Source organism: Panthera leo, chromosome A1, assembly GCF_018350215.1.
Source record: "Panthera leo isolate Ple1 chromosome A1, P.leo_Ple1_pat1.1, whole genome shotgun sequence".
NCBI lineage: Eukaryota > Metazoa > Chordata > Mammalia > Carnivora > Felidae > Panthera > Panthera leo.
In genome coordinates this window covers 143745067-143756124 of record NC_056679.1, presented here as the reverse complement: position 1 = coordinate 143756124, position 11058 = coordinate 143745067, and the positions used below count along the sequence as shown (strand labels likewise).

At 44.5% G+C, this 11058-nt stretch overlaps 1 pseudogene; it reads left to right on the top strand.

Annotated features, from left to right (window-relative positions):
* The first annotated feature begins 4809 nt into the window (after positions 1–4809).
* On the top strand, positions 4810–6939 carry LOC122230202 (annotated as a pseudogene).
* The last annotated feature ends 4119 nt before the right edge of the window (positions 6940–11058 follow it).

Here is an 11058-nt window from a genome sequence, read left to right as displayed (position 1 = left end):
GTCTATTTTGTCCATTTTAAGTATGGCTACTGTGGCTTTCTTTACATTTCATTTGCATGATACCTGTTTTTCTATTCCCTCACTCTGAGTCTTCAGGTATGTTTAGGTATGAAGTAAGTCTCTTGTAGGCAGCGTATAGATGGGTCTCTTTTTTCCAATGTTTGTTTTTTTGAGAGAGAGAGAGACAGAGAGACCAGCATGAGGGGGGAGGGGCAGAGAGAGAGGGGGACAGAATCTGAAGCAGGCCCAGGTGCTGAGTTGTCAGCACGGAACCTGACATAGGGCTTGAAATCATGAACCCCAAGATCATGACTTGAGCTGAAGTCAGCCACTTTACCCACTGAGCCACCCAGGCAACCCCACCATTTTTATTTTAAAACACCCTATGTCTTTTTTTTTTTTAACGTTTTTATTTATTTTTGAGACAGAGAGAGACAGAGCATGAATGGGGGAGGGTCACAGAGAGAGGGAGACACAGAATCTGAAACAGGCTCCAGGCTCTGAGCTGACAGACGCGGGGCTTGAACCCACGGACCGTGAGATCATGACCTGAGCCGAAGTCGGACACTTAACCGACCGAGCCACCCAGGCGGCCCAACACCCTATGTCTTTTGATTGGAGCATTGACCCATTTATTTATTTGAGTCCAATTTGAAGTTATTATTGATAGATATATATTTATTGCCATTTTGTTACCAATTTTGTGGCTGTTTTAGTAGTTGTTATGTGATTCTTCTCTTGCTCTCTTTCATGGTTCATTGGCTTTCCTTGAATTCCTTTCTGTTTATTCTTTGCCTGTCTATTACTGAGTTTTGATTTGTGGTTACCATTAGGTTTGTGTATAACATCTTCTGTGTATAGCAATCTATATTAAGTTGATATTCACTTAAGTTTGAACCCATTCTCTACCCCTTCCCCCTGTCCCCCACATTTTAGATATATGGTATTGTGTTTTACATCCTCTTATTTATTTAGTGAATCCTTTGACTTATTTTTACAGAAATACTTACTTTTACTGCTTTTATGGTTTTTTTTTACTTTTCATACTCTCACTTGTGTTCTTTCCTTTCCATTCAAAGAGTACCCTTTAATATTTTTTGTAGGGTAGGCTGAGTGGTCACAAATTCCTTTATTTTTTGTTTCAGAAACTCTTTATCTCTCCTTGTATTCTGAATGATAGCTTTGCTGGATAGAGTATTCTTAGCTGCAGGTTTTTCCCTTTCAGGACTTTGAATATATCATGCCACCCTCTTCTGGCCTGTAAAGCTTCTGCTGAAAAATCTGCTGATAGTTACATACAGGGAGAATCTAATGATGTTATCTTCTTTTCTGTTGCTGCTTTAAAGTTTTTTTCTTTATCACTACTTTTTGCCATTTTCAGTACTATGTGTCTTGGTGTGGACCTCCTTGAGTTGATTTTCTAGGGGGATCTCTGTGCCTCCTGGATGTGGATATCTGTTTCCAGATTGGGGAAGTTTTCAGCTATTATTTCTTCAAATAAATTTTCTGCAGCCTTTGCTCTCCTCTTCTTCTATGATTCCTATAATGCAAATATTATTACGTTTGATGTAGAGACTGAGTTCCCTAAGACTTTTCTTAATTTGCATATTTTTTCTTCTCATTTGGTCAGCTTCATTACTTTCTGTTACTTTGTCTTCCACTTCATTAATTCATTCCTCTACTTCATCTAGACTGCTGTTTATTCCGTCAAGTGTATTTTTAATTTCATTTATGGTATTCTTCATCTCTGATTCGTTCTTTTTTTCCCCAGAATCTTAAATATTCTGTATTTCATTTCATTACATTGTTATTGAAGTGTAGTTGACACAGAATGTTATGTTAGTTTCAGGGCTACAGCACAGTGATAAAACAACTCTGTATGAAAGGAACTTGATAGATATTTTCCCAAAAGAGACAACATTCTGACAAATGTACCTGACTATCAATAATGAGTTGTGAAAGTAAAAGAAGCTTTTTAAAAATTATCAGTGATAGAAACATGCTCGTCAGGTATTCTAGATATTGACATAAACTATCTTTTTAATCTCTATAGAAAATGAACTTACACATTTTTGTCATAAGAGGCAAAGATTTGAATCTGAAAAGTGTATTCTAGAGATGTGTCGGGCAGTAAAAAAAGTACAAATACATTATTTATATATAGAAAAAATTCAGGCATGAGCAACACCATCTGATGGGTTCTTTTTTAAAAAAAATCTCTGTTAAAGATCTCATTGATGTCCTCCACTCTTTTCTCAAGTCTAGTGAATATCTTTATGATCATTATTTTAAATTCTCTTTAAGTCATATTATTTACATCTGTTTTCCTTGGGTCTCTTGGTCTGGTTTGGTCCTGGTCTTTCATTTGGGACATAGTTCTCTGTCTCCACATTTTGTCTAACTCTCTGTGTCCATTTCTATGTATTAGAAAAGTCAGCTATGTGTCTTACTCTTGATGCTAGTGGCCTTAAGAAGAAGAGGTCCTTAGTGCATGGCAGTGCAGTGTCCCCTAATCCCCAGGACCTGGTGCTTCAGGGAGTGCCTCTTATGTGTATATCATGAGCTGTGCTGTTGCATCCTGACCTCTTTTCCCTTCAGTCCATGTCTCTTTGCCTGTTGTGGGCAATATTTTTTCCTCAGAAGGGGTGGGGTGTGTTTTTACAAGGTGTGTGCTCATCTGCTTGTGAAATGAGACCTGCTGCTACTGCTGGCACTGAAACTGAAATCCTGCAAACCTTGTTGGTCAGGAGATGTGGTGTTGGCAGGGTTTGTGCCAGTCTTCTGGGGGAGGGGGACTGTAGCACCAGGACTGAGGCCAGTGTGACTGGAAAGGGCAGGTCTACTGATGTGGGGGGTGGGTGGGCATGGCTTGGTGTAAACAAGTTAGGTAATGAGTGTCAGAGGTACACTTGTTACTGTAGGTGGCCGCTGTTTATGCTGCTGGGAGCAGGAGGTAAATGGAATGTGCCAGTTTGTTTGTTCCTGGAGGGGGCTTCTGTGATCTCTGTCTCTCTGAGTCACACTCTGAGATGAGTAAATCACTCTCCCTCCCATCTGCCCCAGTGTATTTCAACTGCTGATTCTGGGCTGTTTTTGCATGGGCTGTTGTGCTCTTTAAGGGTGGCGACTTGGCTTCCTAACACCCTCTGGGCTCTTTCAGAGCTGAGACCTCTGATTTTTTAAAAAAATCCCAGGTTTCAAGTTCTGCTGGTTGTACAAACTCACTAAATTTGGCCCCTCTCACTTTCAAAGCCAAATGTTATGGGGATTTGTCTTGCCTGTGTGGGCTCCCTTGTGTGAAATTTTGTTTTTCACCCTTCTCTGTGCTACCAGTTCCCTCCCCACCATGGGTGGCCATGGTCTGTTTTGTTTCCAAACTGTGTCTTCACCCTTCCTACCTTCCTCAGTGTGGCTTCTTCCCAGCCTTTAGTTGTGGACTTTGTTCTGCCTGTCTTAGGGTTATTTCCTAGTTATATATGCTGATATGAGTGTTACTTAGTTGTATCCATGGGATAGAAGGAGCTTACGGGTCCTTTTACTCTGCCATTTTCTCAGTCTCTCCTATCCTCATTTTTGGACATTGTTTTTTTGTGGGGTGCCTGGTAGCTCTGTCAGTTGTGTCTCACTCTTGATTTCGGCTCAGGTCATGAGCTCACAGCCATGGGATCAAGCCCCATGTTGGGACCCCATGGAACCTGTTTGGGATTCTCTCTCTCCTTTTGCCCCTCCCCTGCTTGTACTCTCTTTATCTCTATCTCTATCTCTCTCTCAAAAAAAATCTTTTTTGGGGGTGCTGAGGTGGCATTTGGTTGAGCATCCAAATCTTGGATTGGCTCAGGTCGTGATCAACCAAATGCCACCTCATGATCAACCAAATGCACTGTACATGGAGTCTGCTTGAGATTCTCTCATCCTCTTCCCCTTTGCCCTCTCCCCTGCTCCCTGCTTGTGCTTAAAAAATATAAAATAAAAATAAAATAAAAAAAATCTTTTTTATTTTCATCTTGGGTGCTTTCCCTTATCCTGCCTTCCAGATCACTGATTTTTCCTTTTTCATCCTCTAATCTACTGTTAATTCCCTCTTGGGTATTTTTCATTTCAGTTATTATATTCTTCAAGTCCTTCTGAGATTTTTGTCTTATTCTTCTGTGTGGAACATATTGCTCTGTCTCCTCATTTTGCTTGACTTACTATGTTTCTGTGAATTAGGTGAAACATCTACTTATCCTAACCTTGATGGAATGGTTTTGTTTATCACAGGCCATCCCCTGTGAATACTGTGTGTTCCTGGTGACTTTGGTTGGTTGGCTGGAGATGTGGCTGTCATGGGCTGGGGGTCCCAGGCTGCCCTGTTGGGATTGTTGGGACTGAAGTAGGTGTGGGCCAGAGTGGTCCTGGGACCCTCTCTGCAGAAGGTACCTTGGCAGGACAGCTGAAGCTGAAATTACAAGCCAGGGTATTCCAGGGTACCCTGTGCATGGCTGGAGCTGAGGTGTGCACAGGCCAGGGGATTCTGGGATCCTTTGTATAGATGGTTTGTGCCAGAATGCTTAGAGCCAAGGTCAGTGTACCCCCAGTTGCTCTGCACTGGAGGGGTTCCCTGGCAAGTTGTCTGGAGCCAAAGTGATGTGGGTCTGGAGAGTTGCAGGGTGCTTTGTCCCTGTGTCGCCTTGGTGAAACTGCCATTAGCTGTAGTAAGCATCGATCAGGGATGTCCTGGTGTGTGCACCATGGTGGGGTGGCCTTGGTGGTATGGCTGTGACTGCTGTGAGCTAGGGGCCTGGGGCTCACTGAGGCAGCAGGCCAGCTATGGCACTGGGCCCTGCTCCTGTCCATACTGTCAAGGTGGAGGGGGAATGTAAACTGTGCTGCTCACTAGTCCCTCTAACCTCGAGAGTGTTCCCGCAACTCTCCTACCATCTGGCAGGATTTTAGGGTTGGTTTGTTTATATTCTAGTTGCCCTTTTAAACTTGAGCTTTTTTTTTTTTTTTTTTTGTGCTCCAGGGAAGAGGGATCTCCCAGCCTGTGGGTAGCATCCCTCCCCAGTGCAGTTGGCAGCGTTGGGGATGGGGATTCCCCTTGTCGCTCAGTCTCCGTCTCTTGCCATTCTCTCTGGGTTGTTTATATCATTTGTTGTGCAGAAGCTGTTCAGACAGCCCTCGGTCCTTCTCCAGGAGGAATTGATCTACAAATGGGGGTAGATTTGGTATACCTGTGGAGGAGGTGAGTTCAGGGTCTTTGTGCATTGTCATCTTAGACTAGAGCTCCAAATTTGTCTCAGTTTTTAAAGTTTGCATTAGTTAACAAAACAAACAAAAAAGCCCCAAGAATAGTGAAAACACTGTGCAGACCAAACAGTTTTTGACTGAATTAACTTCTGTCAAGCCACCTGTCCCTGCCTGGTAAGCTATGTTGTGTTCCCTGGAAAGTCATTCTTTCTGGTGAGACATTTAGGACAAGTCTTTTTTTTTTTTACTTAGCTAAAAACTCTCAGGATTAAGTAAATGGGGGTTCTTTCAGTGGACAAATGCTTTACAAATAGAGTCAGAGAGCAAGCGTATCCAGCAAGTTGCTTTAATAAAGTTTCATCCAGTCCTAAAACAAATTATTCTTTTGCAATTAACAGTGTTGGAGTGAAAATGGCTCTCACTCAAATAGAGACCTGGACTAATGCCAACTGGATTCACGTACTTTTTTGCGTTCCTCCCAGTGCCTAGCACAGCGCCTAGCACACAGCAGTTGCTCAGTAGGTGTTGGTTTGATGTGTGAGTGAATGAATGATGAATGGATGGATGAATGGCTCTTTGCTTGGCTCACAGAGAAGACCCACATGTGAATTTAGGCTGAGGGACAAGGAAGGTCTTCTCTAGGCAATTCCAGAAAAAGAGAAAAAAAAAAATGAGGCTTCTGTGTTCATTCACAGCCTCATCTGTAATAATTGAAATATCATTTGTTTCATGTGTGGTTGTTGGTTTTTGTTTAATTTAATGTTTTGGTAATGAGTTCTTAAGCACTGAACTATTAGCAATGTTGTTACTAAGAGTAAAATAAGTAATAAATGGTAGTTGTTTGATTTTTAATGAACTTCAGGTGTTTTTTAGCTAGAAAAGGGCAGCCTCCTCAGAATAGTCATGTTTTTGGAGGATTGCCGCCCCCTCGTGGATTCAGTGGAGAAAGACAAGAGTTTGAAGCCTCCTGCTCTTGGCTTAATGGAGGCAACTGGCTTTTCCAGTTCAACAAATACTTTATTCAGGGGCTGAGGGTAGGGTATAGATAAGAATATTGCATACTACTCATCCTCCAGCAGCTCACAGAAACCACAGAGCTCAAAGGGACTTTTGAGACGTTCGTTTTCAACCCCTGGTCCTCAGAAGTCTGGTGGGAGCGATCCTCTCTTGGGTGGCTGTTGAGAGCGGACAGTGCGCCATGATGGCACACTTTAGGGTACAAGGTAGTGGAGTGCTGCCTGCCCACCCCGAAATGCCGCACTCCACTGTTGTATCTCCTGCGAGTATTTGCACTTAATCATGTCATCGTCAAGTCCCGCTTCTGGTACTTTGTGTCTGAAGATGAAGGCTTCAGGGGAAATTGTCTACTGTGGACAGGTGTTTGAGAAATTCCCCTTGTGGGTGAAGAACTTCGGCATCTGGCTGCTCTATGACTCCCGCAGTGGCACCCACAACATGTACGGGGCATATAGGGACCTGACGACGAGGGCGCCGTCACCCACTGCGACCGAGACATGGGCACCCCACACCCCTCCCTGGGCTGCTGGATCCAGATCATGAAGGTGGAGGAGATTGCAGCCAGCACGTGCCACCCAGCAGCAGTCAGACAGTTCCATGACTCCAAGAATCAAGTTCCCACTGCCCCACCGGGTCCTGCGTCGCCAGCACAACCCGCATTTCATCACCAAGAGGCCGAACACCCTCTTTTAGATGCAGAGCCTCCCTGGCTCCCGTTCTGCCCAAATGAATTCAATGGGAAAACAAAACAAAACAAAAATCAAACAACAAAAAAAGGGCTTCTTGTGAAGATAACAGAACACCTTTTTCTCTTTTCTTTTCTTTTCTTTTTTATGTTTGTTTTGAGAGAGAGAGAGTACACAAGCAGTGGAAGGGGCAGAGAGAGGGAGAGAGAGAATCCCAATCAGGCTCCCTACTGTCAGCGCAGAGCCCAGGATGGAGGGGGCTCCATCTCAGGAACCATGAGATCCTGACCTGCGCTGAAATCAAGAGTCCCACGCTTAACCCACTGAGCCACCCAGGTGCCCCTAATGGAGAACACTTTCAATGAAAAACTTACTTCCATAAGTTTTTCTTAGACTTGAGATATCTGCTACTGTTTTTTTCTAGTGGGTGCTATAAAATAAGCAATTAATGAACAGCTATTTAGAAGAACCAACCCCCCCTCCAAATATGGCAAGAGATGTTCATATAGTTGGACAACTCTTCTTTGCAGAGATGTATGTGCCTCACAGTGATTACTTATTGTGTTTTATAATGTATAAACCTGATATTACTTAGTAAGGTAACCTTAGTGAAGGGAAGACATGTGTGCTAGATCATAGCTTGAATAAGGGTTTGAAGTGAATCCTTTCTTCAGGGTACTTTGAACCAAAGCTGTGACTTCAGGAGCTGCCCCTTGAGGGTGCTCCACCCACGTGGAGCACTTCTCAGGGCTGTTTGTAGAATTTCTAGGTGGAGGACGTGGCCTGGCCTAAACATAGGCATCTTTTCATTTTAGGAACAAATCCAAACAGTAGGAACTGAATAATCCAGGTCCAGCAAATAGTGGCTGAAGAAACTGCATTGGGGTCCAGCCTTGGTGATATGAGTTGGGAGGTAAGGTCAAGTTGTTTGTTTGATTTTCATTTTATTTTTTTCCCTTTATGTCATTTAATCACCCATACTTCTCTTAGGTAATATTCTGCTGAATCTATTTATCTATTTATTTAAAACAATGTTTGTTTTTGAGAGAGAGAGAGAGAGAGAGAGAGAGCACAAGCAGGAGAGGGGCAGAGAGAGAGGGAGATACAGAATCTGAAGCACACTCCTCCACACTGTCAGCACAGAGATGGATGCAGGGCTTAAACCCACAAGCCGTGAGATCATAACCTGAGCTGAATGAAGTCAGACGCTTAGCCAGCTGAGCCACCCAGGCGCCCCATGCTGCTGAATCAGTTTTAACGGCTCATTGGTTTCTTTGGTACTTTCTTAATGTTTATTCCATTTCTTCTTATAGAAACAACACATGTGCAGGAGTTTTAGAATAGTGAATATGCTTGGCGGGCTCCCCATTTCTGCATGTGGGTCCAAGGCTGCCTGTTTCTGCCTCTGGTGACTGGAGGTTGGATGGAGAGTGTCACCAGAAACACCTTCTGGAGTTGGGAGTATAGGGCCTGGAGGTTGTCTGGCTCTCTGTATGACCCTCTTCTTTTCCCTGAGCATAGGTCCCTGTGGCCTCTGTTCCTCAACTTTTCTTTGGTCAGCTCCCCTCTGTTAGAGCTGAGCAGAGCCCTGCTCCTGTTATGCCCAGAATTTGTGATCCCCAAAGACCACTAGGGAGCCGAGTCCAATGTAAAAGCAAAAGAGCCTTTATTCAAGCTAGCTCGAGCTCAATCCCCTACCTGCACCTACGCAGAGGTGAGATACCAGGGAGAGAGAGCGAGTTTCAAAAGGACAAAGGTTTTATTGGGGCCTAGGGGCAGTTGGTGAGGTAATGGCTATGGCCTCAGCCGATTGGCTGGGGAAGGGTCCGAGTCCTGTTAGGCAGGAGAGGGGGGGGTGTTACTCAAGGGGAGGAGGTGTGGTCAAGGTGAAGGACACAGAACAAGATGGTGTCCGCTGGTGTAGGCCCGCCCTTTCACTCCCTGCTCTCACTTTGTCCCCCTGCCCTCTCACCTAGCCAGCCTGCAATGTCAGTCCTTACTGGGGCTCCTTCCTTAGCCCCATTCTACAGGTTCTCTGTGTGTATTGGGGGGAGGAGGTGGTGCTTCCTTTAGGAGGGCTGCATTGGTGCTCCTCGAGATCAGCCTGCCTGCTGCTGTAAGCTTGGCCATCTAGAGCCCTCATCTCTGCTCCAGGATGCAGGCTAAGTGTCCAGTCCACAGTCATGACCAGGTACTCCCATCAGAGGCTCCTCTCCATTTCTCAAACCATTTAGGAGTGGAGCAGACAAGTCCACTCCAAACTCCACCATGCCTCTGCTCCCCCAGCCTTGGGGAATCCCTTTCTCTTCTTTCTCTGCCACCACACCCCTCTGCCTCTTGAGCACCTGCAATTTCAATCTGTAAGTATGGCTTTTCCAAACAATATTCCTGGTGACTTTTTTTTTTTTTTTTTTTGTAGGCTCCAGAAACCCAAAGAGAATCCTATACTACACCTTAGGTCATCATCATTTGGGCTCATTCAGAATGTGGTGGGGTAGCACCAGAAGACACTGAGCCCATCTCCCTTTGATATTTCCCTATTCCCCAATTCTCCATTCAGAGGGTGGACTCTGAGCTTATTACCTCAGAGGGGATGTGGCATGTGTGAGTCAGAGCTGGCCTGCAAGCTAAGCCTTTAGGGGAACTTAGGGGCCATAAGTAAAGGAAGACTGGGAACAGACAGAATTTCTTTGCCAAAAGCAAGGAGGGCGGGCGGACATAAGGCTTTCCTTCTCAGATTAGGGACAGATTGTCCCATGCTAGAGAGAGAGGGAGAAGAGGGGCTTCCTGCAGCCCTCCAGGTGAGGGCCAGTAAAGAAATGGCTCCAGGGGTTCATTCAGATTTGGGGGCCCTTTTGTGGTTTTATGGCCTCTGAGAATGGGGGTGGTGGTGAGTGCTGACCATGGTCGTGTTAGGAGGAATCTGTGTGGACAGCCATTCCCCAGTCCCTAACACTTTGGTACTGAGAAGTCACCCTAGGGTGATTCTGAGAGAAGAGTGGAAACCCCAAGCAAGACTCAAGTAGTACTTGTCTGGAGTCTGGGAGAATGAGTTTTCAAAATGAAAACAAGTTGGAATTTGGGAATTAAAGTGGTTTTTCTCACAAACCTGAGTTCAAGGGCTGATTCATGTCTACTACATGGCTGAGGAGGCAGGTGATATGCGGAAAATAATTGTCATTGTTTCACAACAGGCTCAGGAAGAGGCCACTGTTACTTCTGGGGCATCTAGCCAGAGAAGGAAGCTTTAATTCTGCAGGTCTCATTCACCCCCAACCCTCCAGGTAAGTAGGTGCATTTACACTTCTTTTTAAGGTTTAACATTGGGGGGGTGGCAGGTAGGAGGACGAGAACAGAGGGGTGCTTCTTGCCACATCCCTACCTGAGGCCCCGAGTCCAGCATGAAATGTTCTTTGGACCAAATGGTCAACAAATGAGGGTCTGATTGCTGAAAGCAACATCACCCAGGCCATTGAGATGCTGTAGCAGCTGCCTGGTGATGCCCGGGGAGCCATAGGGAGCGGTACCAAGGCTCTTTTCTCCTCTGTGCGGTGACGGTCCCCATTGTAGAAATGCGCTGTGCTCTAGAACAACTGTCACTCCTTATTTGGAGTTGACGATGTATTTCCCCAGACTAGCACTGGACTGTATTTTGTTGGTTTTATTTTTTGCTTATGAGGGCAGTTTTTGTACATAGAAAGCTATTAATGGCTTTTATGTTTTTTAAAAAAATTTATTTACTTATTTTGAAAGAGAGAGAGAGGGAGGGGGAAGGACAGAGAGGGAGAGAGAGAATCCCAAGTAGGTTCTGCGCTGTCAGATCCTACTGTCACCATGTGCTGTCACCATGGGGCTCCCTCTCACAAACTGAGAGGTCATGACCTGAGCCAAAGTCAAGAGTCAGATGCTCAATCCAATAAGCCAGCCAGGTGCCTGAGGTTTTTAAAATTAGTATTTGATTAATTAAAGATACAAATTGCAAAACCTTAAGTTTATAAGTTCAACTTAAAAATTTGCTTACTCTTCTATACTCCATAAATATACAAATGTACTTATAAATGTATTATAAATGCACTATAAATGTACTTATAAATGTACTCTAGAACAATTTATCATCACTTTTAAG